A 25,506-nucleotide genomic window follows, 5' to 3' on the forward strand; every position below is an offset into this window, starting at 1 on the left:
TTGGTTTTTTTGGTTTTTTATGATAGAGCTCAGGAAACCCTGGTGGAGTAGTGGTTAAGTGCTACAGCTGCTGCTCAAAAGGTCGGCAGTTCAAGTCTCCCAGGAGCTCCTTGGAAACTCTGTGGAGCAGTTCCACTCTGTCATAAAGGGTCACTATGAGTCGGAATCAACTTGACAGCAGTGGGTTTGGTGATGATGGAGCTCTAGGCCTCACAAACATTTGTAAGATATTAATGCAGTCTGCAACTCGACAGCAACTAACAACAACAACAGCAATCAGCTCTGCAAATTATTTTTGACATTCTATAAACCCCAACAGTTAGCTGTCTAGAGGTTGCCTTATGTGGAAAGCACGTTATTTTTGGATTTAAACAGACCTGTTCAGGCAGCTTTTTACCTGCAGTGTGAATTTAGACACACTGCTTAGCACTGAGTCGTGTAAAATGGGAAGACAAATATCTATATTTTAGGATAGCTTTTATAATTAAAGATAACAGAAATGAAGCACATAGCACAGGTACCTAATATCCAGTCAAAAACAAAACCAAACCTGTTGCCACTGAGTTGTTTCTGACTCATACAGAACCTATGGGACAGAGTAGAACTGCCCCATACGGTTTCTAAGGAGCTGCTGGTATATTTGAACTGCTGACGTTTTGATTAGCAGCCGAGCTCTTAACTACTGCAGCACCAGGGCTCCTAATACCTAGTAGGCTTTGATAAAAAACACTATTATCAATTTTATGGCTTTAGGTTTGCAGTTTATTGGCTGAATGTGATGAATGCTGTCTTTTTATATTTTTTATTGTTGTATAAACATAGGAAACATAATATTTGCCAATCCAGCATCTTTTCACATACAATTCAGTGAGACCAATTGGTTCAATCATATTGTGCAACCATCACCAATATCTGTTGCCAAATTTTCCATCACCATAAAGAGAAACTTACTGCTTACTGAACAGTAACCACTATTAAACTCTGATCTTTATATGTTTGCCTATTCCAGGTATTTTGTATTATTCAGATAATATAGTATTTGTCCTTTTGTGAATGGCTTATATAATGTTTTCCAGGCTCATCCATGTTGCGCTGTGTATCAGGGCTTGATTTCTCTTTATGGTAGAGTAGCAGTCTGTTGTATGTATATACCATATTTTGTTTACCCATTCATCTCTTGATGGGCATCTGTGTTGTTTCTACCTTTTGGCTATTGTGAATAGTGCTGCAAATGAACATTGGTGTACAGTGTCTGTGTTGCTGCTTTCAAGTCTCTTGGTCATAAACCTTAGAGTGGAATTACTGGGCCACATAATAGCTCTAGGAACCCTGGTGGCGTAGTGGTCAAGTGCTACAGCTGCTAACCAAAAGGTCAGCAGTTTCAAATCCACCAGGAGCTCCTTGGAAACCTTACAGGGCAGTTCTACTCTGTCCTATAGGGTCGCTATGAGTTGGAATCAACTCGAGGGCAATGGGTTTGGTTTTTGGTTTTATGGTAGCTCTATGTTTATCTTTTTGAGAAAGCATAGAACTGTTTTCCACAGCGGTTGTACCATTTTGTTATTTTCCGTTTTATTTATTTATTTTTAATCTTAACCATCATAGTGGGGATGAAGTGGTATCTCATTATGGTTTTGATTTGCATCTCCTTAATAGTTAATGAAAGGAGCTGCAAAGGTTAAGAGCTCAGTTGCAAACTGAAAGGTTGGCATTCCAACTCACCCAGCAGCTCTGTAGGATAAGCCCAGTGATCTGCTGCAGTAAGGATTACTATCAAGAGAATGCTATGGGGCAGTTCTAATCTGTTTCATGGGGTCACTAGGAATTGAAAACGACTCAACAGCACCTACCAACAACAATGGCTAATGATGATAAGCATTCTTTTCATGTGCTTGTTGGCCATTCATGTCCTCTTTGGTGAAATGTCTATTTAGGTCCTTTGCCCAATTTTTGATTGAGTTGTCTTTTTGCTGTTAAGTTGTAAGAGTTTGCCTTAGTTTCTTAGTGCTGCTATAACAGAAATATTACAAGTGGGTGACTTTAACGAACAGGATTTTTTTTTTCTCACAGTCAGGAGGCTAGATATTTGAATTCAGGTCACTGGCTTTAGGAGAAGGCTTTCTCTCCATCAGTTCCGGGGGAAGGTCCTTCTTTCTTTCCTGCTTCTGTTCCTAGGTTCCTCGGCAATCTCTGTGTGGTGATGAACCTATTTTCTCCCGCCTGTGCTTGCTTGCTTCATGCTTAAACTGCTCCTTTTATATCTCAAAAATGATTGACTTAAAACATGCTCACACTGATATGTTCTCATGAACATAACAAAGAAAACCCTATTCCCAGATGGGATTGTATCCACATGTACAAACCACTGCCTTCGAGTCTATTCTGAGTCATAGCAAGCCTATAGGACAGAGTAAAGCTGCCCCACAGGGTTTGCAAGAAGTGGTTGGTGGATTTGAACTGCTGACCTTTTGGTTATCAGCCGAACACTTAACCACTGTGCCACCAGAGCCCCAAGTATAGGGGTTAGGATTTACAACACATATTTTTGGGAAACACAATTTAGTCCATAGCAAAGTTCTTCATATATTCAGATTATTAGACACTTATTTGATACATGGTTCCCAAAATTTGTCTTCCCCTCTGCATTTTGTCTCTTCACTTTGTTGATAATGTCTTTTGATGTACAGACATTTTTAATTTTGATGAGATCACATTAATCTATTTGATGACGTGCTATTTTATGCCAGAAAGCCCATTCAGCAACTTATTGAATAATAAAACTTGGGGAAATGAATAAACCTAATTAACAATATGAGATACCACATAATTTTTCTATAATCATTCATCTTCACTGCCTTGAGTGAGATAAAGTTGTGGCTCTGAAGTTATTTCTTCACTTACTTAGTCACTAGGTCAAATAATCTGGATGATGTTGGAATTGGCCTAGAGGAGGAATATTAAGGAAGAGGTAAGAAAGCTAAGGAAAAGGTTTTATTATATGAGACCAGAGACCCCAACGCCACACTATGTCCCTGTACTAAGGCAATAAAAATATAATAATGGCACAGGGGCACCAGCACTCATGAGAAGCTCTGTGGTGGGTATCCTCTCCAGGTGAGGATCAATAGTAGGAGACATGGAAAGTTAACATGGAACTGGTCTTGCCAGTGCAGTGGTGATGATGTCAAAATGACAGTATCGGCTGTTCTGTATGCAACCATTCTCATAAAACTAGAGCAATTATCCCTCTCTCACCATCCGGGTGATGAGGAAGATATCAAAACATTAGGTAACGTCAGGGATTTTTCTTCACATCTTAGTCTGAGTCTTAGTTTTTATCTCTTTATGATGAAGTTCATGGTATTTGTATTTCTACAGTTTATATCCGAAAGTACCACCCATAGTTTCTGGCATATTATATACACTTAATGGTCATTATTTTCCTCAATTTTAACCAAGGTTTTAGTGTCTTGTCCTACCTCTTCTGGCCACTCATTTACTTAAGTGAGCTCTGTAATACTTTTATTTATTTTTGTCATTATATTACTAGAGGGAACAGGCTGTTCTGATTTTTCTTCTCCTTTGGTGAAGACGAAATATTATTTATTATTTAGATTTATAAGCCAAACCCTTTTGCAATAAAGTCACTTCAGGGCACACACAGAAGGTTAAAAGCTTTAGGTCAAATACACAGAACTATAAAAATAAACAGCTAGAGTACACAGTAGAAATATTATTTAAAGAAAAGTGGTGACTTCAACATAGTGGCCCTTTCAGCGAAAGTCATTTAAAAAGACACAAAAGTGAATGAACCTCATGGAGCTTTCCAGTTGTTTAATTAAGGAATTGGGAAGAAAAAAAAAAAACAAAAAACCCACCCCTCAGAATTTGCTTCAAAATTTCAAGTAAGCCAAAAAGGGCAGACAGCCAGACTTTAACCAATGCAAACATTCATTAATGTTTCTCAAAACAGAGACATGAGGAAAAAAAAAAAAAAAAAACCTCACATATCCCAGGAAGCCAGAAGCAAACTCTTCTCATTGCTACCTTATGCAAATATTCCAGAAAAGTGGCCGGGGACATCATTTGAAAAGCAACTGAGTCTGGAAGCTAATTGAATCTTTCTTGACCTCTCAGCTAGGACTGGCCACTCTCTCTTTTGTGCACCTTCTGATTCCTCTGTAGTCTCTTCTTACAAAATTTAAAAGACTTGATTTAATTTTCTGCTTACTTATTTGTGCCCCTCACTAGCTCTTAATTTCTTATGAAGGGACTCTTCTATATTATCTATGCACAGCTCTTGGCCCAGGCAACCATCCCTAAATATTTGTTGAAAAAATGGACAAATAAAGATTGGATATGGACACTTTTCCACTGGAGATGCTTTTTGCAATGCTAAAATTATTAGGTAGGATGTTTGCATTTCAGCAACCTGTGAAACTTTGAAAACAGGTACTAGCTCAGAAGGAGCCTGTGAAGCTAAAACTCGGGCTCTGTGTATTTTAGCTCAACTGTCAGTGCTGCGTTGGAAAAAGTCAAAAGAGAAAATTCAGACCTGTACATCAGTATAATCCAGAGACAGCCCGTAGGGAACCGGAGGCTTCAAATCACCACATTATTCTTGAACTCAAATCTTGTAGCACTCTGGTTTACAGCATTTCCACCTTTCACAGTTTAACTCCTCAATTCCAGGATATTCATTCAACAGTGAGCCATTCATCAGCTTTTGCCTGGTAGAGAGATTGTAAAAATGCTCCTTTCAGAAAGGGAGGCAGGACCTGCCTCTCCCATTTAATTCAAGGTGATTCACAGCATACTTTCCAGGGCCACCACACTGCCTGGGTTTGATCTGAGTTTTTCATTTGCTGGTGATGACCTTGGGCAAATCACTCTGTGCCTTATTTTCTGCATGTAAAAAATATACAGATAATAATAGCACCTCTCTCATAGCTTATGGTGGGAATTAAATGGATTAATATGTGCAAAGCACTTAGAGCGGTAACTGACATAACGATAAGTGAAATATAAATGTTTCCTTGTATTTTTATGTCCTGTACTTCTTTTTCTAATAGTTTTTCTTTCTTTCTTTTTTCCTGTCCTCTTCCTTTCTTCCTTCTTTCTCTCTCTCTCTCCCCCTCTCCTTCCCTCTCTCCTTCCTCTCCTCCCACTTCTCTTCCGTTCTGTCCTCCCTCCCTCCCTACCTTCCTCTTCCTCCTCTTACGTTTATTATTATTAGAACAATGTAATAATATTTTAATTACCATATTTTTTAGAATATCTTTTGGGTCAGTTGTCTTGTATCATTATTTAATATACAAAACCAATTTTTTTTTTTAATTTTGCAGATAAGAAACAATCTCAATATGAAAAAGGAATCTACCTAAGGGCCCCAGCATCAGTAAAGAGGAGAAATAGAATGTGACCTCAGTACTTTCTGACTTGTCTTTCTTCTACAATTCACTGCCTCTTCTCCACTTTCCCAATATTTTTTCTGTGTTTCTGATGATTACTCAGTGCCTTCTCCTAATTTCCAGCTGATGAGGAAGTTAGATCCTTTCCTTGATCTAATTCACTGCCCCGGGGCTTGAACTCAGCACTCCACACCTGTCTCATAACTTTTTCACTCACACCAGAATGGCCTTGGCAAATTTTGCCATGAGAGAATAGGTCACAAAAAATTTGTCCTCTTGAAAATTATTAGAGTAAAATTCTGGTAAGTATGATTAAATAGAAATGAGGTGCAGAGGAAAGATCCCACCCCTTGACAGAATATCAACACGTCCGGCTTCCATTTCAAAGATGATATTGACAAACTTGGCATGGGAACTTGGCAGGTGTTTTAGTCTCTTTGGGTCTCGGTTTCTCCATAAACAAAACAAAGAAATTGGATGCATCAGATATAAAGACTCAGCTCTAACATTTTAAGACATTGTCATCAACTCATTCCTTCATTCTAGACCAGTGCTATTCAATAGAACTTTCTGCAAAGATAGATGTGTTGTATCTATGTCGTACTCTCCGATACCAATCTGTGCTCTTAAGAGCTTGAAATGTGGCTGATGTGACTAAGGAATTGAAGTTTTAATTTTAGTTTAAATTTAAATAGCTATGTGGGGCTAGCGATTACCATAAGGAATAGTGCAGTAGTCTAGAAATTTCGGGAGATTTAAGAGCTTGCTCTGTTCAAGACTTTGAGTTAAAGATAGGGAAGAGGTAGAAGCATAAAAAAAAAAAAAACTTTTCTCAAGAATCAAGAAGTGTATGATAGAGTCAATTAGGTATAATCATGCTGGTTAGTACCTGTGAGTGCTCTTTCTGCTCTATCCTCACCCCTAAAACTCCCCTCAGTAGTCTAAGGCTCAGAACTTATTTCATCTCCTTCATGAAGACAGCTGCTTCTTTTTCTGTCAGTCCAAAGTACATTTCTTAGTTGTTAATGAATTCAGGTAAGTATTCATTCATCCACCAGAAGTTAAAGAAGGCATATAGAACAGTAAGGCATTCTTACAATTGTTTAAAACCTTAAAATCTCTGTACGTATTATCTCCTACTTCACTCATATCTTTGAATAGTAGATACCTCTATTCTCATTTCATACTTGAAAACACGTAGGCCGTTAGTGAGTAGCTACAGTGTTTGAGATCATAGATTCCAACAATGTCAGAATTGGAATTGAAGCCAAGACCCTCATTTAGTACTTTCTCACTTTTCAATGACACAGTAATAATGATGCGAGTTATCATTTACTAATCATGTGTTTTTCCTGAGTCTTGCACTGTGTTCAACAGTTTACATACACTAGCATGTTTAATACACCTAACATTTAAGAAATAGGTACTCTTATTAATTTTATTTTACAAATGAAGGAACCAAGGTTAATAGATAAATTAACTTGCCCAAGATCATATAACAAGTAAATAGCAGAGCTAAGATAAGAACACAGATTATCTAAAGCCACGTGGAGCATCTCCAACTTAATAGGTGGTAAGTTCCTAATTGAATTTGCTTGCCAGATTGAGAAAACTCAAGCAGCCCAGATTTTTTCAGAAGCAGGTAGGCTCTGTCTTTCTGGTTTATAAATAGAAATGTAATTGTCCAGAAAGCCACTGAATTCCACAGAGAACTTATTTTATGCAGCTTGGACCAGCAATTCAGAAATGAAAACAAACACCATGGAAGGCAACACAGACCTTTTATCTTAGGCCTGCCTCTTACACTTGTTCTTACTTATCTCAGCACTTATCGGTAGACATTGGAGATTGGAAAGCTCAGAGTTTCTTTGGGAATAATTGCCTGACCCTGTTATTGTGAAAGACTTAGAGAATGCTAGGTTATTTTTCTGAGCAGTGGTGGTTGGGATAATCAGCCTTTACATTACTGAGTGTCATCCTGCTAGCAATAATAAGACCTAAACAGCAGTACTTATTGCTTTGCTGAAATCTTAGTCATGCCAAGAAATTAACTTGAAACTTGAAGCTCTACCAATAGTTGCGTGGGCTGTGGAGTCATCAGGTGGGTTAAACTAGAAGAGGCTGTAATGTCTTTATGGGCTTCTAGTTGTGGAGAAAACATCCAATTCTTTCCTCAACTGAAAACCAGTGTAAGGTTGAAATCAATGCCCTCCTAAAGCAATGAAGTACACACCATGGTTCAACTGGGGGTGTGGGTTGGGGAAAAAAAAAAGAAAAGAAAAGATTGTCAGAATGAAGTGAAGAGTATTTTTGAAAAACACATGAACCCTCGCCTTCCCCCCCCCGCCCCAAAGACTTCCTCTGATGAAGAGGCCGCAACATGTATACTTTAATAACATCGTTATTTGATTTTATGTCCTCTCACTTGCTCCACATGAAAAACTACTGAGCAAGAAGAAGGCCTAATCCCCAAATCAGGAAACAAAGCATACAGCTACATCTTCCTTTTATTTTTTGCTTTAACTTTTTATGATGAAGAAATTATAGATTCAGAGGAAATTTTAAAGAGTAGAGTGGTCCTGTGTACCCCTCCCTCAGTTTTTCTTAGTGACAACATCTTGAATAATTGTAATATAATACCAAAATCATGGAATTGGGAAATAAGCATTGATTCAATCCATCAACCTCATTTAGATTTTACTAGCTTTACATGAACTCATGGGTTTGTGTATATTGTTCTATACTATTTTATAAGATATAAAAATATGTGTAATAACCATGGCACTCAAGACACAGAACGGTCCCATCACCACGAAATTCTCCCTCCTGTTATCTCTTAAGCACTTGAATTGTGAATAGTGCCACATTCTTTATGCCTGGACCCTTATCTGTTCTCCATTGCACAACAATTAAGAGCTCCACTACTAGCCCAATGTTGATTATTTGAATCCATCTAAGAGGCACCTCAAAAGACGAGTGTAATGATATGCTTCCAAAAGGTCGCAACCTTGAAAACCCTATGGAGCAGTTCTTCTCTGCACGCATGGGGTCACCACGAGTTGAAACTGAGTCTAAAGCAACTAACAACAACAACATATAAATGGAATCATAGAGTATATAACTTTAGCATAACACCCTGAGGTCCATCCAAGTTGTTGCACGTATCAAGAATTTATTCTTTTTATTGCTGACTAGTAGTCTATGGCATGGATATACCACAATTTATTTCACCATTCACACACTAAAGGACATTGTGTTGTTTCCAGTTCTTGGTGATTACAAATAAAGCTGCTATGAACATGAATGCACAGACTTTTATGTGAATATATTTTTTACTTCTTTGGGATAAATGCCCAAGAGGGTAATTGTTGGGTCATATGGTAAATGGAAACTCTATGGGGCAGTTCTACTCTGTCCTACATGGTCGCCATGAGTTGGAATTGACTCGAAGGCACTGGTTATGGTAAACGTATGTTTAATTCTTTAAAAAACTGCCAAACTATTTTCCAGGGTAGCTGTGCCCTTTTACATTTCCACAAGCAATGGATGAGAAATCCAGTTTCTCTGCATCATCACCAGCATTTGACATTTTAGGTGTTTTGGCTGGTATGAAGTAATATTGCATTGTGTTTTTAGTTTGCATTTTTATTATGGCTAGTTATGTTTAACATGTTTTCATGTTTACTTGCCATCCATATATCCTCTTTGATGAAATGTCTGTTCATGTTTTTTTGCCATTTTCAAAGGAAAGATTAATCCCTAGAAGAGGACATAGAGGGTCAGTGGAAATGAGGGAACTCCTCAATGAAATGTACTGATATGATAGCCACAGCAATGGGCTCAAATATACCAACTATCATGGAGATGGTGCGGAATTGGGCAACTTTTTGTTCTGTTATACAAAAGGTCATGAGTCAGAGTCAGCAGGGTGAGTCTTAATACTAATCTCTTTTGAGTTGTGGCTTATAAAAGGAGAGAATAAATACAGCAATAGAGTCACACAGGTGAAGACAGATTGTGGGGATCCATCTATAAGCTAAGGAACACCAAGAAATGCCCAAGGCTACCAAAAGTTAAAAAGAAAACAAAAACAAAGAAGACCATGAGTCAGAACCAAGTCTATGGCAACTAACAACAACAAATTGGATTTTATATTTTACTACTGAGTTTTGAGAGCTCTTTATACGCATATATTCTAAATATAAGCTCTTTGTCAGATAGGTAGTTTGAGAGAAAAGAAAGACAAGAAAATCGAATTTCCTCTTTCTCTCTTCCCCTACCTATTTTACCCAGAAACAAAAACCTAGTGCCGTTGAGTCAATTCCGACTCATAGCGACCCTATAGGACAGAGTAGAACTGCCCCATAGGGTTTCCAAGGAGCGCCTGGTGGATTTGAACTGCTGACCTTTTGGTTAGCAGCCGTAGCACTTAACCACTATACCACCTACCTATTTTAGGAAAATGCTATTTCTCCTCAGAGAGTTAGCACAGAGTTCTGTTATTAAATAACACACAAAGACACTCAGGGTTTGCATTTTTGCACATTGATTAATAGATTTGGAGCAAAACCAATCATTTATTATTAGTATTATTATTTCACTTTTACAAAGTTAAGTGCATAAAGAATTCTTTTTTTTACATAATCTGGGCAAGGATTATAAGACATTTAGGGATCTTCCTTGTGGTCTTTTGCATTGCTGGAGAATTAACACCAGCTGAAAGCACTATAAAAATTATACCTGCACGGACTGGACGCATTATCTCCTTCATATTCTTTCTTTTGCATTAATGTCTTACTGTGTCTAACATTTCCCATAACAACCAAACTCAACTGTACTGTTGTGAATCTTCTTGATGTATTAAAAGTAGGAAGCAAATAGTAGCTTCTAATCCTTTCAATGTTTCCATAAAACAATTAGCAACACTTTTTGGGGGGAGTTGTAAACTTTTTTTTTTTTTTTGCCACTGATGTCTGGACTGTACTTATTCTATTCATTAACCTATTCCTCAGACAGGAACTTGTTCATTCGGAGTAGCCTGCGTATATTGGTTTAAAACGGAAAACCTGGGTAGTTGCATGATGATATGAACTGACACAGGAATCATGACAATTATGAGCTACAGTGATTGCATCTTCACCGTAAACTCTATGCGGGAAGTAATTGTTCCTATTTAAAGTGATGAAATATTTCAAACAAAGAGAAGTACAGAAAATAATGTTGTATACAGGCTTTTATTTACCCACAGGACCACCACAACCTCATGTCTTTGTGCAAATTAGAAAAAGTCTTGATTTCTTTCAGAAACAGGGAACACCGTAACCAACCAACCCATTGCCGTCAAGTCAATTCCGACTTACAGCGACCCTACAGGAAAGAGTAGAACTGCCCCCATTGAGTTTCCAAGGAGTGCCCGGTGGATTTGAACTGCTGACCTTTGGTTGGCAGCCATTGAACTTAACCACTACGCCACCAGGGTTTCCAAGGAACACCGTAGCTAGGTACAAATTTGGCAAGCTGTGCCTGGGCTGGGCGCCCTGAAGGAATTCAGCCTTAACAACCATAGGTGGAGGTAACCACCACTAAAACTAAACAGAAGTTTAGTTTTTAACATATTGCGATGTTTGTTTCAGGGTTGTTTTCAGTACTAAAATCTATGAACTATGAAATTACCCCTCTTCTCTCCATCCACATAGGTAACCCCCAGCCTCACATTTCCTGTGCAGCATTCCCATGAAATAATATGTACTATTGGCCTCTGTGGTTAAGTTATGTGTAAATAATTTAATACCACATACTTTTGCAAAACTTAGCCACTTCCATTTTATTTTTACTTGTAATACTTGTTATGAAATTTCTTTAACAGAAGTAAAGAAAATGATAATAATAGCAGCAGTAGCAAGAATAATAAGGATAAACTATTACGTATTCCTTATTATGTGCTGGTTGCAGTCCTAAACAGTTTTCATTGTTGTTGTTGTTAGGTGCCTTCAAGTCGGGTCCAATTCATAGTGACCTTATGTACAACAGAACAAAGTACTGCTGGTCCTGCACCATCCTCACAATTGTTGCTGTGTTTGAGCTCATTGTTGCAGCCACTATGTTCAGGATCTTCCTCTTTCACTGACCCTCTACTTTGCCAAGCATGATGTCCTTCTCCAGGGACTAGTCCCTCCTGATAACATATCCAAAGTATGTAGGATGAAGTCTCGCCATCTCCACTTCTAAGGGGCATTCTGGCTGTACTTCTTAGAACTAAGACAGTTTTGTTCATTCTTCTGGCAGTCTATGGAATATTCAGTATTCTTTGTCTACACCATAATTCAAAGGTGTCAATTCTTCTTCTGTCTTCTTTATTCATTGTTCAGCCTTCGCATGCATATGAGGTGATTGAAAACACCATGTCTTGGATCAGAAGCACCTCAGCCCTCAAAGTGATATCTTTGCTTTTGAACACTAAAGAAGTCTTTTGCCTCATATTTACCCAATGCAATACGTCATTTGATTTCTTGACTGCTGCTTCTGTTGGTTGTGGATCCAAGTAAATGAAATTCTTGACAACTCCAATTTTTTCTGTTTATCATGATTTTGCTTATTGGTCCAGTTGTGAGGGTTTTTGTTTCTTTTACATTGAGGTATAATCTATAGCGACACCGAACAGTCTTTGATCTGCATCAGTAAGTGGTTCAAGTCATCTTCACTTTCAGCAGTCAAGGTTGTGTCATCTGCATATCTCAGGTTGTTAGTGGGTCTTCCTCCAATCCTGATGCCCAATTCTTCTTCGTATACCACAGTTTCTAAGGTTAGTTGCTCAGCATATATGTTGAATAAGTAAGCTGAAACAGAACAACACTGATGCACATCTTCTTCGATTTTAAGCCATGCCTTATCCCCTTGTTCTGTTGGAAAGGCTTCCTCTTAGTCTATGTACAGTTTCCTCATGAGCGCAATTAAGTGTTCTGCAACTCCCCTTCTCTACAATGTTATCCATAATTTGTTATGATCCACATGGTCAAACGTCTTCGAATAGTCAATAAAAAATAGGTAAACTTCTTTCTGGTATCCTCTGCTTTGAGCCAGGATCCATCTGGCGTTGGCAATGGTGTCCTTTGTTTCATATCCTCCTCTGAATTTGGCTTGAATTCCTGGCAGTTCCCTGTTGAAGTACTGCTATAACTGCTTTTGAATGATCTTCAGCAACATTTTACTTGCATGTAATATTAATGTAATTGTTTGGTAACTTCTGCATTCTGTTGGATCATGTTTCTTTGGAAGGGGCAAAAATACGGATCTCTTCCAGTTGGTTGAACAGGTAGCTGTCTTCCTAATTTCTTGATATATAAGAGTGGGCACTTCCAGTGTTGCATCCATTTGTTGAAACATCTCGATTGGTATTCTGTCAATTCCTGGAAATCTGTTTTTTGCCAATGCCTTCGTTGGACTTCTTCCTTCAATACCATCAGTTCTTGATCATGTGCTAATCCTGAAATGGCTGAATGTCAACCAAACCTTTTTGGTACAGTGACTCTGTGTATACCTTCCATCCTTTGTATACATATTGCCGTGTTTAATCCTATCTTTGTTTTGGTGCTTTGAAATATCAGCCTTTATATCTAAGTGTGTTTATGTGTTGTAAATGTGTGTGTTTAATTCAATGTTCTTTTCTCTCTGAGCATTGTTTTAATTTGAGAATTGATGTCATTTCATCACTTCTGTAAACTTTTTAGCCTTTACTTCTTCAAATATTGCTTCTCCACCATTCTTCCTATTGCCATTTTCTAGAACTCCCAGTAGATACATATATGATCTCATTCCATGCTCCATTACCCATTACCCTTTGCCGTTGAGTCAATTCTGACTCCTAGAGACCCTATAGAACAAAGTAGAAGTGCCCTATAGTGTTGCCAAGAAACAACTGGTGGATTTGAACTGCCAACCTTTTGGTAAGTAGCCAAGCTCTTAACCACTTTGCCACCAGGAATCCATTCTCCTTTAGTAACCCTTTTAAATTTACCATCTCTTTATTGCTCCTTGCTTTATTTTGGACAATGTAATCAAAGCTAATATGCATTGTACTAATTCCTTACTTTGACAGTCTATTTTGTGTTTCAACTGTCCTCTGGGTTTTTTAATTTCAATAACTAAATTTTTTATTTGTAGGAATTCTATTATTTTTACTTTTCTCATCTTCCTGTTCTCTGTTTTTGTGGTATCTATCTTAGTTTCCTAGGGCTGCTATAACAAAATTCCACTAAGTGGATGGCTTTAAAGAACAGAAATTTATTTTCTCATAGTTCTGGATTTCAGGGCTATGTTCTTTCTCTGTTCATTTTAGGAGAAGATCCTCCTTTGCCTTTTTAGCTTCTGGTAGCCTTAGGGACTTCTTGGCATCCCTTAGCTTATAGATGGATCCTTACCTGCTGTCATCCCCCTGTGCAACCCTACCCAAAACTCATTGAAGTCGAGTCGATTCCGACTCATAGTGATTCTATAGGACAGAGTAGAACTGCACCATAGGGTTTCCAAGGAGAGCCTGGTGGATTCAAACTGCCAACATTTTGGTTAGCAGCTGTAGCTCTTAACCACTATGCCACCAGGATTTCTTGTGTGACCCTATTTCTATATTTATTCTCTCTTTTTATAACCCACAACTCAGAAGGCATTAGTATTAGGATTCACCCAACTCTGGTATGACCTCATTCAATTTAGCTGATAAGAAAACAAAAACAAAAACATTATTTCCAAACAAGGTCACTTTCACAGGTACAGAAGTTACAATTTCAACATATCTTTTTGGGAGAAATGGTTCAATCCATAACAGTATTTTTATTGTTTTTCTCTCTCTTTATTGTGTTGATTACCTGGGTTATTTTAAATAATTTCTTTTCCAATTTATTATTTTATTATTTAATGCTATTAGGGTTTTAACACTCCTTATGGTTGTGTCTGCTGCATTGTGCTTACGTTGGGTTATTAATCATGAATTTTGTGATTTCTTATTGTGAGCTCAAAATCAGAAGGAGGTCTTTCTCACCCCTTTCCTCAGCACTGTGTAAGAAATCCTATATAGCCTGTGTTGTCAAAGTACCTCCAGAGTCTTTTATATTTATTCTTACCTGGTGACTTGGTGGCATAAATTTAAAGTCCAAACTCATGTGATGTGCTGATAGAGACAGACAACCTTTCCTGATAATTCTTTATGATACTGAGGTGATTTACCTTTCACTAATGATGAGACATTTGGGGGTACTAGCAGTGGTCTCTTTTGGAACTCTCTGGTCTAAGGTCTCATCTCCAGGTCTCATATGGGCACTGAAACCCAAGGCCCTATGTCTCTAGGTTTAATAAATCCACTTTAGGTCAGCTGCATTATCACTTCATATGTTTTCAGCTCTAGTGTTCGAGTCCCTACTTATTGCTGGTATCTGAAGATTTTTTTTTTCCTCTTTCATTCTTGAACAATTTATTATATATTAACCAAAAAAAAAAAAAAATCCTTTTTTTTAAGTTTTAATGAGAAAGATTATCAGATCCTTTTTAAATTAAAAATAAAAAAGTATTCTGAATTTATCTGCCATCTTGTCAGGACTAGAAGTCTTAAAACAGGATGAAAATGCTTTATCCAGTGCCTTAGCACACTAAGAAAATGCAGTTAGTGAAAATGCAGCTGTCAAAGAGGATTTGTACAAGTGACATTCAGGTTAGGGACAGAATTACAGCATCACATCGCCATCTCCCAGGTTAATAAGAAAAGCAGGGAGCCAGTTTTCTGTAGGATCAATTTGAGTAAGAAAAGTCTCTATAGAAATTAATTATTTGATAAAAATTTTCTTTGGAGAAGAATTATAAACGAAGACTAGAGACAGTTGAGATTAGTAAAAAGCCAATGAAGTGCAAAGCAGAATGTTAAAGAACTAAGGGCGAGGTACAGGGACATTATGGCCAACTTAGAAAAAGGTCATCAAGGCTGGAAAGAAGTATAGCCAGGCCAGCCCAGGATATAGCTTCTTCCTTTGGGCATGTTGGCTGATGAATCTCACTGGCATCCAATATTGTTCTTTTAAAGTCTGTTTTGTGTGAGTAGGTGAGCTCCACCCAATTTTTCCTACAGAGTATGGACTCTGTACTTCTTAACAGATACTTTTGTGCTCTTCATAAAAGTGCAAATGAGAAAAAGCTCTTATAGGTATTCATATAAAGACAAATCTAAACCAGTGGGATCCTGGACAACCAATAGAGTCAAGATTCTTTTCTCTAGGACTAAACAAACAAGGAAAGACATTTTTTTTTGCTGGATTCTTAAAAAAAAAAAAAAAAGAAAGAAGGCTTTTTACCTCGTTCTACTAGTTTTATATTGCTGCTGTAACAAATTACCACGAACTTAGTGATTAAAAACAATATAAATTTATTTTCTTACAGTCTTTAGGTCTGAAGCCCAATGCAGATCTCCCCAGGTTAAAACCAAAGTTGCAGCTGGGCTGCATTTCTTTCTGAAGGCTCTAGAGGAGTATCTGTTTTCTTGGTCATTCAGGCTGTTGGCAGCATTTTGTCTCTTGTGATTTAGTTGAGCCCTGGTGGCACAGTGGTTAAGAACTTGGCTGCTAACCAAAAGTTGGCCATTTGAATCCACCAGCCACAGCTTGGAAACTGTATGGAGCAGTTCTACTCTGTTCTATAGGGTCACTGTGAGTCACAATTGACTCACTGGCAATAAGTTTGTTTGTTTTGATGGTTGTAGGACTAAGGTCCCCATTACTAGCTGTCAGCTGAGGATGGTTCCCAGCTTCTAGAGGCAGCCCACATGCCTTGGCTCATGGCCCTCTTCCTGCATCTTTAAAGCTAGCAATGGTGAGTTGAGTCTCTCCAACACTTCAAATCTCTCCTGCCTCTTTTTCTATCATCTCATCTCTCTGACCAATCTTTCTGCCTCCTTCTCCCATTCTTTAGGGCCCATGTGATTAGATAAGCCTCTTCCTGTTAATACAGGATAATCTCTGTTTCAAGACCTGTAGCCTTAATTCCATTTGTGAAGTTTCTTTTATCATGTGATATATTCACAGGCTCTAGAGGTTAGGGCACAGGCATCTTTCTGGGGGGCATTAATCTGTGTACCCTCATTGGCACATGCTAATAAGGAAAAATGTTATAAAGCATGCCACAAATTGCTACTATAAGTCTATTGTGAGGAATCTAATCCATTTATTTAATTTTTATTTTCTACCTGTTCAGCAAGGATCCACTAATCACACTATAATCAGTTTCATTCTGAAGGTACATATTTCATAGAAACTTCTGCATATCCCCAGGCCAAGAGAGTAAGAATCAGAGATAAAAATGAAGAATAATATGTCATCTACAAGTGGAGCATGAAAATGTGGTGGGCCAATCACATTGCTTCTCAGTGCTGCATTCCCTGAGGCAATGGAAATAAAAACTTATTGTGGATTAATCAGATCACCCCATGGAATTTTCAGAACTGGACAAGAAAGGGTAGCTATTTCTTTTACCTTGACTACAGCTACTGAAATGTGAACTTGACTTGGTAGTGTCACCTGTCTTCTTTCTCATGAAGGAGTCTCATGGAATGAGCCAACAGACAGGCAGACACCAAGATGAGAGACAGAGAGAACTATCAAGAAGACACTTTATAGATCTCTATATCTAGATGATCCTATCCCACTTTTCCATGGTTTGGTAAAATGGATCTATCTATCCTATTGTTTATCTATCTATCTGTTTGCCTGTCTATCATTCTGCCTCTCTCTCAATAATTGTTATGCTTGAGCCCATTGTTACAGCCACTGTGTCAATCCATCTTGCCGAGGGTCTTCCTCTTTTTCACTGACCCTCTACTGCATAATTGTTAGGTGTATATGATTCATAGAAGACTTAATAAAAGATTAGAAAAAAGTGATCCATTTGCCAAAGGATATGTAAACCAGCAAAAGGAAACATGTATTATTGGATTCTCTATTATTTCAGATTCTCAGTTAATTTAGATTCTGAAACCCTGACCTCTAACTTAAAGTTTATGTTTATGGATGGATGCCCAACACTTTCTTTATTCCTCCCTTAGAGTTTCATAAGCTATATCCCTTTCTCAGAAATACATGATAAGTAAAGTGAGACTATAAGCATTAAAGAAGATTGCCCTCCTTTTTTCAACTCATCTTCTAAATTATGGAACAATTTAAACATCACGTAACAGATTTTAACATCCTCTAGAACTACAAAAAAAAAAAAAAAAAAGAACTACAGTTAACATTTAATAGTCTTTGGGAAAGATTGAGCTAAACAGATATCTGACCGTGTATTTCAGAATTAAAAGTTGTACTATAACACTGATGGAATTATCTTAGAAATATAAACCATGCACAAGGCAAAATAAAGTCCATTGTAGAAAAAAAAAAAAGCATGTTTATTTTGAAATTGTAGGAATAGATGTAAAATAAAATAAATAAAAATTTCCTGCGTTAATGATACCACATGTGTGACTATATATATTCATGATTAGTGCTGAACATTTTTTCAAGTTATATCACTCTCACAGAACAGGCCTAAGTGGGGGAAGCACCATTATGATTAAGCAAAAAATTCATAATTACAGATTGTCCTTACTGTAATGTAATTTTATTACATATACTCCTCGGTAATCACAGTGCAAATAAAAGCAACATTGGAAAACGTTTTTCACCTAAACTAACAATAATAAAACAGAATAAACTCAGTGTTGTTGAAATTGCAGCAAAACGTAACACATATATTGCTCATGAAATTATAAATTTGTTCAACCATGTTGCAAAGCGAGAAAGCAGGGTCATCAAGATCAATAAAAAATATACATTAAACGTCACCCATCAATTTTAGATACACAACTTCATTTTAAGAAAATATTCAAAGAAAAATAGTAAACAGATATTCTTTATAGGGAGATGGGAGAAATATTACCAGTTTAGCTTTTGAAAACCTGAGCTGTGAGTCTTGGTTCTTTTTCTTAACCAGAAAACGTTGCTGTCCAGCTGATTCCGACTCCTAGCAACCCTGCAGGACAGAGTAGAACTGCCCCCATAAGTTTTCCAAGGAGCAGCTAGTGGATTCGAACTGCCGACACTTTGGTTAGCAGCAATATCTCATAGTTTTTTCCCTAGAATATTTGCCAAATAGTTCAAATGTGAAATAGCCACAAGAGGGTTAATAAATTATTCTTCAGATTTTTTTTCCTCAATATTTTTTGTTACTGCACATTGTTTTTTAGCTTAGTTTTCGGTTTGTAGAAAAAATATGCAGAAAGTACAGAGTTCCTACATACTCTAATCCCCTTGCAAACACTTTCTCCCATTATTAACAACTTGCATTAGTGTAGTACGTTCATACAATTGATGAACCAATATTGATACATTCTTATTTACTAAAGTCCATAGTTTACATTATGATTGACTCTTGGTGTTGTACAGTTTATTGTTCAGTTTTTAAAGGACTTTTTGATTATGTGAAATCATGAAAATTGTTTCACAAACATAGAAGCATTAAGTAGTGAAAGCAGAAGAAAAGTGTCTCTTTACTATGATTACAACAAAGCTAAACAAAGAAAAGACAAGAATTCAGGAAAAGGAAAATATGTCAGATAGGTTTTTAATATATATTTATTAAAAAGGAATTTTTAATGGTCTTTGTGTTATTATTTTTAATAAAAATGCTAAAATAAAATACAACTTGAATATAAATTTAACTGCTTAATTGAATAGCTAAATATTGATTGGTATCTATATATTCTGCATTGTTAAAAGCCTCAATTGACATAGGAATACGATACACAGAGAAAGCTTCTGGACAACTTATGATTTGAAAAGGTATTATTCTCATGTACTCTTATTTTCATAAATTCTTTACGTATATAGATAAAAATAGATATATTACAGTGCAATGAGTTTCTCTTTATATACGGCCCTTCTGGCCTTGGCTTTATAATTCTGCCAAAATGATTGGGTAGGACACAGTCTTGCAAAGGAATTAGTTTACTATGTAAATGGGGTGAGTAAAAACACCCAATAGGATTAAGTGACCTTGTGAGGATTGGTTGATGATATGCAAATTAAGTAAATGTGGCCTAGCAAGGGAATTGGTCATTTTGTGGTCTGGTGGGAGGGCTGTTACTTGAAATTGACAAAAAGTAGTCTTACATAAGGGTTGATTGCACAGAAATCAAGGAGGACCTCACTACCATCAAGAAGAGCCTGGAGCGAAGTGCATCCTGTGGACCTGGGATCCCTGCACTAAGAACCTCCTAGATCCAGGAGAGAGAGCTATAACACTGGAGACACTGCAGGAAGGCTAGAAATGGCAACAACCACAGCATAGCCAGTGGCAGGGAAACAGCAGGAACAGTAGAAGTGTTCGGAACCAGAAGACCAGCATGAGGGTGGTTGCAGTGGGCTTGCCAATCCACAGAGCAAGAGAGAACTGGGCACTTTTGGGCAGGAGGGTTGCTGCTGGAGTTGGGTGCCTCTGGGCACTTGTTGGCTAAGCCAAAAGAGTTGTAACACTTGTTGGGCGGGGCACTGGCCACGCCCAGTGAGGCCTGGCAGCAGAAGGCTCAATTAGGGCCTGCCGGCAGTATGCCCAAGCAGGGCCCAGCCTTCAGACAAGGCCAAAAGAAGGGCTATCAGCTAGCATGGCTGAGAGGGAACTGAGAACTGTTTTGGTTGGAAGCTGTCCTGACTGAAGAACTGTACATCCTGTCTCCTGAGTTGTATCCTATTACTTCCAAGTTGATCCTGATCCCAAGTTGTAGGCTGCTAATTCCCTAATAAATCATATATTTTTGAGTATAGTGTGTGAGTTCTGTGTGACTGTTGCAATGAATTATCGAATCCAACAAAGAAGAGAGTGCCGTGGGGAGGATGGCTGGTGTTAGAAATGGAGAAAAAGTTGGAGAGTGGAGATATGTCTGACCTCTACCTCATGGGGACCAGCTTTGTGCTGATCTTGATTCTCATCCCTCCTTGTGAAGTTAGACAAGATATGACACTACTAGATTACATATGTATATATACAGATGTATATACAAAAAAAAAAACTTATTGCCGTAGAGTTGATTCCAACTCATAGGGACCCCGTAGGACAGAGTAGAACTGCCACATAGGGTTTCCAGGGAGCACCTGGTGGATTTGAACTGCCGACCTTTTGGTTAGCAACTGTAGCTCTTAACCACTACACCCCCAGGGTTTCCAGTATATGTATATATATATATATATATGTATCTATATACTTACACACACACATACACATATGTTTATAAAACAAAACAAACCTGTTGCTGTTGAGTTGATTCCAACTCGTTGTGACTCTATAGGACAGAGTAGAACTGCGCTATATGGTTTCCAAGGAGCACCTGGTGGATTTGAACTTCTGACTTTTTGGTTAGTAGCCGTAGGTCTTAACCACTATGCCACCAGAGTTTCCATATATATATGTGTATATATATAACATGCAAATATCCATATATATATATTTATGTATACTTATGTTTTTCCTATTGTAAGCAGCATCTTTTCTCTTAATCAGGTACCTTTTCATTAAAGAGGTTCTGAATTCATTTATTTGGCCAGCATTAATGAACTAGAACTTGCTAAGTAGCACTAGGACAAAAGAAGAAAAATAATCTCGACTGGAAGAAAGCTCATCTTTGTTATTCAACCTGTATTTTAGTTGTTATAAAGGGATAAAATGAGCAATTTACTTTTGTAGCTAGGATTCAGAGTGAGAAACGGTATGACATAAAAGAACCGTGAGATACCATTACACCCAGGAATTTTAGGGTGCAATTTTTTTTTTTTATTGTAATGGTGGATACCTGACATTATTCATTTGTCAAAACCTGTAGAACTATACAACACAAAGAGAGAACCTTAATGCAAATGATGGACTTTAGTTAATAACAATGTATCAATATTGGTTCATCAGTTGTAACAAATGCATCACACTAATGAGAGTTGTTAATAGGGAGAACTTTGTGCAGGGGGTGGGGATGCATATGGAAACTCTTTGTACTATCTGCTCATTTTTCCGATAAACCTAAACCATTCCAAACAATAAAGTCTATTCATTTGAAAAAATGGTACGATAAAGTTCTTCATGGTGTGGTGTGTAACATAAACCATAGATGTGGTGCATGGGAATAAAAACTGGACTGAGGAAGGAAAACCCTAGTTCTTACCTTGTGACTTACTGGCTGTTTGACTACATAACTTGATTCATACGTTCACTGATTCTCTCACATATTTACCCACCAGTTCCTCAAATATTACAGCATATATATGTCATCTGTCAAGCATGATGTTAGCAACTGAAGACACAACAATGAGTAATACACGGTTCCTGTCTCCAAGAACCACTTGTACTAATAAGGGAGAAAGAGATGCTCAAAGAAAAAGCTGTAACAGAACTATGTATACCAAGGGTTTGAAAAATTTGATGGGAGTACAGAGGGAGAAACAGCTAACAGATATCAATTACCTTCAAATTGTTATAATTATGTCCAGTCATGCATAAGAATGAAACAAGGAAATTATCAGGAAAGTTCTAGCACATATTCGCCACTGCTGTGCAAATGTAATTAACACCTAAATAGTACCTTGTAAGTTCATCTGCCATCTAACCCCAACTTATTTGTCCTATCCTGGGTCTTTTCAATCTTTTCCCTATTTCTCCAGGAAATTTAAACCATGTACTCTCCTTTAAACATGGCATAAGTTCTCACACCTCTGTTCCTGGTGCACATGGCTTGCCCTGCCTGGAAAACCCTTGGTTTTGATTTCCACTCTGAGCCCTCCCCTCTTCTCTCCATCCCATTCTTTGCCTGATGAACTTCTCCTCATGTTGCAGACCTAGTTCAAATAACACTGTTGGAGTAAATAGGTTTTAGCTGACTTCATTTATAAATATCAACATTGACTTAGAAGGCAAAGAGTGTTGTTATCTTGACAAAAATTAACAAAACAAAAATGAGTCTGTAGTATTTCATTGGTATTTGCAAAAATACGAACAGGTTAGCTTTAGAAGCAGTGTGACGCTTACACTGGGGTCACAGGGAGCCGCAGTTTCTCACTTTTGCAGTACAAAATGGCACATCATTTTGATTGTGTAAATTGTTTCCAAGGAATAAGTGTTGGGTATGTTGAACACCCTTTTCCTGTACAACTTAAAAGCCTTTAAAGAGAATTGTTAAATAAACAGATCATTAGGTTAAGATTAAGACGGTCAACACAGACCTAACCTACAAAATTAATAAAGCTGGATGGCATGGGACCCATGTGTTTTGCAATTGTTAACAAATATTGAATTTGTAAGATTCCATCATTACCTCATTTTTCATGTTACTGAGTAATAAGGTGGGCCCAACTAAATATATGGTTTACTAAATTGATTGCAGGCATTAGAGAAAATGCAAAAAAAAAAAAAAAAAGCTTTAAAATGGAAAGAGCGAAGCCTAGATATCCCCTATCCTTTAGTTTTCCTCCTTAAGCATACAGCATTTCTAGATCCTTTTAAAAGAGTACTTATATTTTAACAGCATAAAACAAACAACAACAATAAAGCCAAACCCATTGCCATTGAGTCGATTCCTATTCATAGTGACCCTGTAGGACAGAGTAGAACTGCCCCATAGAGTTTCCAAGGAGTGCCTGGTGGATTCGAACTGCCAACCTTTTGTTTAGCAGCCATAGCACTTAACCACTACATCACCAGACTTTCCACAACAGCATATAGTTCAGAAAATAGAGATAAGTTGCCTGGTCGCAATACTCAAATGGAGCTAATGCTAGTCTTTAGGATTTTTTTCCTTCCTATCCCTTTTCCAATGCACAGGTTTTATACTGACTAATCCTCCTCTGTCATTTAATATACTGATATACTTTGTTCAGCAAAAAATATTTTGGATAGCTTCATAGTTTTCAACAATTGTAATAAGCTGAGGACTATTTGCACATATCCCTAAATTTGACCATTTGCATGGTTTTCTACTTTTAGTTGTTATAAATATCATTGCATTGATTAGGGTACAAAGTTTTTTCCATATTCTGGATTGGTACTTCAGAATTAATTCCCAGAAAGTTCCAAGTCAAGTGGTGAGTATTTTAAAGTACTTTATATAAACGTCCCGAACTCTCTACAGAAAGAAGCTGTTTATGTTCTAAATACTGAAATACCCCTTCCTCCTCATGGAGTATTTTTTCTCTCATGTTTAATAATGGAAACATTTGTGATAAATTCCAAAGGCTTTTTTTTTTTTTTTTTTCATGGTGGTGGTGGTACACTATTCATAACAGTTTATCTGGCATTTCAAAAACTCTTTACTACGAAAATATTGACATGATAATTTTGGAATCAACTCTTCACAAAAAACAGTCATATGGAAGAGGATATGGATTTTTTTTTTTTTTCCTTTTCTTTTCTCATCTTCCTGTGTGTAGACTGGTACTAAAGAGAGGATATTCCAAGGATGTCAGTCCACTCAATGTGAGAAAGGACATGCTAATGGCTCTGGACTCACCACCAATGCAATTAGCTGATTAGTAAACGGGTTGGAAAGGTTATATCTCCAGAATGCAGACAGTCTTGGGAAGACTTTTAAAGGAATTCTAGTCCAGGTTGGGTAGTCTAACTAGATGCAATCTACGATCACTTCCTGTTCAAACACGCTGATGCAGAAACCTGCTGGCACCATGCTGTCAGCCCTGTATTCAACATCTGTGATCTATTAAATAGTTGGAAAATACTACATTTCTAAAGAGATCACGAACTGAATTTTAATCAGTTATTCTTACCTTCTTCTTCATTAATAGCCTGGGGCTATTCAAGAACTTCTAAAAGTAACAGAACAGTAGTTTGAGTTTTCTTTCTTTCTTTTCTTTTTTTTTTTTTTTTTGATAGCTTGAGTTTAATCTGCTTCCTCCTTGGGCTTCTTCATTGCCTCATGTTGGACATGCCAATGAGGGAGGTCAAAAACTAGGTAGATAAAAGAAAACCTACATTAATTATGTATCAGATCAGGGTAAGGAATGCAAAGGCAAAATGATTTGGGGGCTTAAGGAAGGATTATTAAGACAACGAAAGGTATCTGAAGTATACTGATTGATCTTGGAATTGAACTTTGTCTTTCCATCTTCCTCTCTGTTCTTCTCCATCACAACTTTCCCCAAGCAGGCCCTGGACTCTCGCGTCCCATGAGGAATCTGCAAAGGAATATTGGCTACTTGCTTCAAAGAAAATAAAACTTTGTCTACTTGCTTCAAAGAAAATAAAACTTTGTTAGAAATGGGAAGGAGTGGTTAGGAAATGGTGTTTTCTTTGAACAAACTAAAGACTTAATTTTTTTTTGAGAGAGAGAGCATAAGAGCTAAGACATTTCTTTGTACTCCCATGAGGAAAAAAGTAATAGAAATTATGGAAGAACATTCCCATGATGAAGGCTTTCGAAATATGGACTTATACCCGTCAAGAGGTAGTGAGGGTTAAGAGGATGTTGTAACTGATGGAAAATGGACTAGATATTGTGAGACTAAGTAAGGGAAGTAGGTCAGTTGGAACCACTAGGTTTTACGATATGACACAGTGAGAAATAGAGAGCTATGGAAATTTAGCTGGTGTAATATCAGGCCAGGACAAGGTAACAGTAACATGCCCCCCAATTACAATCATTGTTCAGGTGGACTTCATGAAAGAACTGAAATCATTCTTCTGAAAAGAACTCTTAAAAGTGAGAACCATTCTTACATTGCCCCCCAAAAGCACTCTCTAGTCTGCTTGCCTGTCCCCTCTGGACTCAGGAAAAGAAACTCCTGCAGTGTAAGTATGTTTAGCAATTGGGCCTGTTCCCAGGTTGTGAGATGTTTAGCAAAAATCCAGAGTTATTATTAGATCTAAATGGAGGCTTTTGTCAAAAGGCCTCTTGAACTGTTAGGAAATCAGAGTGCAAATTGATAATGACACACAACACGTCCCTGGGCTGGCAGCTCCCTGAAGGCTGCTGAGATACCCCAGAAAGAACTTGCGTGGCCTCACGCCAACAGCATGTTGCTCAACACTTGTCCTT

General features: G+C 37.5%; 1 long non-coding RNA gene across 1 annotated transcript in view; it reads right to left on the bottom strand.

The window, feature by feature from the left end:
• Window positions 1–24,371: 24,371 nt before the first annotated feature.
• LOC126086833 (uncharacterized) overlaps window positions 24,372–25,506 on the bottom strand; it is a 264,248-nt gene continuing 263,113 nt past the window's right edge. The window contains exon 3 of the long non-coding RNA XR_007519605.1: window positions 24,372–24,419. This is a non-coding gene — a long non-coding RNA (uncharacterized LOC126086833). The remainder of the gene's footprint in view (window positions 24,420–25,506) is intronic.

The sequence above is a fragment of the Elephas maximus genome, chromosome 12 (assembly GCF_024166365.1).
Source record: "Elephas maximus indicus isolate mEleMax1 chromosome 12, mEleMax1 primary haplotype, whole genome shotgun sequence".
NCBI lineage: Eukaryota > Metazoa > Chordata > Mammalia > Proboscidea > Elephantidae > Elephas > Elephas maximus.